This window comes from Rhagoletis pomonella, unplaced genomic scaffold (assembly GCF_013731165.1).
Source record: "Rhagoletis pomonella isolate Grant_MI unplaced genomic scaffold, Rhpom_1.0 Rhpom_scaffold_00004, whole genome shotgun sequence".
NCBI lineage: Eukaryota > Metazoa > Arthropoda > Insecta > Diptera > Tephritidae > Rhagoletis > Rhagoletis pomonella.
Genome location: NW_023458558.1, coordinates 46039805 through 46042920, shown reverse-complemented (window position 1 = coordinate 46042920; position 3116 = coordinate 46039805). Strand labels below are relative to the sequence as shown.

Sequence of the window (3116 nt, the reverse complement as noted above, 5' to 3'; positions counted from 1 at the left end):
TATGCAAATTAAACGCACTATACTAGCAAATATGTAAATGAATGAGGAAAATCTGCAAAATGGCATAAAAATCACGCGCTGCTATTTTTGTATAATACCTTTCCCATTATTCTCCACTCATATTTCTACGCACCAATGCATACAAAGAGCTTCAATAACACATCACTCATACGCCAGGTAGAACCACTTCACTTGACGCGCATTTTAATTAGGTATAGATCCGCGAGTACATTGCCAACGAGCGTATGAGCGAATGTGAAATGTATTTTTATATGTATGTACATATTTACGAGTTTACACGCTTTTCTATTTTTAGATAAGCGCTAGTTAGTACAGCTATCGCCTTGTCATATCCCCCAATCAGCTCAATTTACGATATCAATTTTCCGCGCTATTTTCATCGCTGATTTTCAAAGCTTATGTACATACACACGTATTTGCATAGTTTCAGGCGCTCTGCAGGCATGTTTGCTTCTTGTATTTATCGCTGTCTATTCATTACAACTTGCCTAAGTTTAGCAAGGGATTTCCGTAATTTTTTGCTCTTCTGATCTTACATTTCTTTATTCCACGCGCGCTTCGCCATCGTTCGTGCGTTCAGCTTTGTAATCGCCTCTGGAGATGTAGAACGCCACTATTTTTCGCTTGCATTTTATACTTTTTTCATACCCCTAGGGAATAATATTTTCTTTGTGCTTGCCAGCTGGTAAGTCGGTCGATGCACTGCTTCAACTTCCGGGAGTACATTGACTACTTGCTTTATCGTAGTTACTTTTAGCAGCAGGACTATAATGCGAAATGAATGCAAATTTAAAAATATGCAGAGTGCGTTATAAAAATGTATGAATGTATGCATATGTATAATGTAAATGATTCCACTGCATCTTATAATAAACTCCATCCATATACATACATACATAGCTGCATATATTTGCATTATAATAAAAAAAAAACTACTTCACAACTCTAGGGGTATAATTTTTTTATGTCATTATTTGACCCTTGTGTATTGCATTTAAATAAGTCCCACGCTGCATTGCGCTAATGGCTTTTTTATTACTTAATTATGAAAAAATAAATAGATAGAGAGTTATTGTTGTGGTAGTTAATGCTGAGTAATGAAAGCAATTGGTGATAAAAGTTATTTAGTTGGCTTGTAGATAAAGTGGGTTGGTTTTTTGCTAGATTTTTTTTTTACTAAATGTACGTGGAATAAGATTTAGGTGGAACAAATTTTTTGCAGTACGGCAATTTTTTTCGCTGACTCTTTATAAAAATATCGTGAATCTTACAACAGAACGCCAAGAAATCAAAGTTCCATAACTTTGCAAAATTAGGCAAAATTCTGCAAACTTTTATTAAAATATTGCACTATTTCTATAAAGTACAATATTTCCATCAAAACTTTTAGAATTTTTCTTTAATTTTGCACAAGTATTGGAACACTGATTTTTGGGAGTTTTGTTGTATAAAATATCAACCATATTCATGTAAAGAATTACCAAGAAGTAAAATATTTTGAAAAGAGTTGCCCGTTTAAAAAAAAAATGGCTTACATGCTTAAAGGTCTGTTTGCAGCTGTCAAGAAAATTCACAAGAAATATTTTTTTATTTTTTCTGTTGCTTGAAAAAGTGCTTTGCTTTTGCTGTAAATTTTCTCGAAGAAATAAATAAACGAACCTGTTTTTTTGAGAGCAGCAGACTGGCCTAACAGGCTAACCTAATATTCACGCACGCCGCCAATTTATTGTCAAAAATTTCTCATGCACATGCAACTTGTATGAGATCAACCGAAATTGAACGGCGTGCGTATGAAGCTAACTCAATTTCCAATTTTTGTTCTGCGTGACATTTTGATTTGACGTTTCGCTCAATGAAATCAAATACAAACGCATGCAAGTCAATTTCGGGTGACGCAAAAAAAAAAATTCGACGGCATGCGTACCAAAACGCAAGCCGCGAATATTAGGTTAGCCTGTAAGAAATTTTGATAGAAGAAAATTTCTTTTCCACTTCTTGCATGATAAAAACAATACAGCGTAAATTCATTCTCTCAATTCGTAGGCCATGAATTTTTTTCTAACATTTGCAAGCATTTTAAAATCATATAAATTTTAAAACAAAAAAATGAAAGTGTACACAATTGTTATTATTTGAGATAGAAAATGAGAATATGTGTATGAGTTAGAGTTTTAAATTTTCAAATCATATTGCTGGCAAACCTCAGACTGGGTCTCAATGGTTTTTCCTTGTTAAGTTTTTATCATGATTTCTTGTGCGTAATTTATTAATTTTTTGTTTTTCTTGAGAGCTGAATGAAAAACATTGCGAAAAGCTGCCCATCCATAGTTTTTTTTTTTTGTTGGTTTCACAAGCTTGTTTTCTTGCTCATCGCGCAAGATTTTCTTCGATAGTATTAAATTTTTTGGAGGGCTAAATACGAAAAGAATCGTTCCACTAGTATTACCTTAATGTAATTGATATTTTGTAATCAAAGCAATGCATTTGTGACAGAAAAATATACCGATAATTTCGGAAAACGCATAGCATTTAATCTACAGGTAGTCGCCATAGGACCTCACATTTCCTCCGGCCCTTGAGCTCCTACAAATTTTAATTCGCCTCTATACTATACTGTTTTCTTATATTTCTAGGCAAGATTACACGTAAACAGAAAACTTCTTCTTCACCTCAGGTATTTTCCAGGATGTAGTGTGCCCGCCGACATTGACAGTTTTTCATTATGATAACACTGCGTAACAAAATACCTAGTTTTTTGAGTACATGATTTTTCCCTCCTTTTAAGACTAAAATGTATCAAAATTAGTCCGTATTTTTGTGCGCAGAAAAAAACGAACTTTCGGTCAGTTCAACCCACTTCCGGTCGAAACCGCAAGTCAATAATATTACCAAAAGATAGAGCATCCGCTTTTCGTTTTCGAATGAAAGTATTTTCACTAATTTAAGAAATAAAGGCGAGTTTAAGTTCGAAGGCTGAAATGGGTTGAAGAAAAACTTCCGAGAAAAAAGTTTCAAACAAACGACGCCTTTTTATTCTCAGAATCCGAATCTGTAATAAAAACAAGTATGAGCAAATCTCACGGATTGTTTTTTTT

At 33.7% G+C, this 3116-nt stretch overlaps 1 protein-coding gene across 1 annotated transcript in view; it reads left to right on the top strand.

Annotated features, from left to right (window-relative positions):
* Window positions 1-3116, top strand: part of LOC118737644 — a 24351-nt gene that overhangs the window by 1385 nt on the left and 19850 nt on the right. The window lies entirely within an intron of this gene.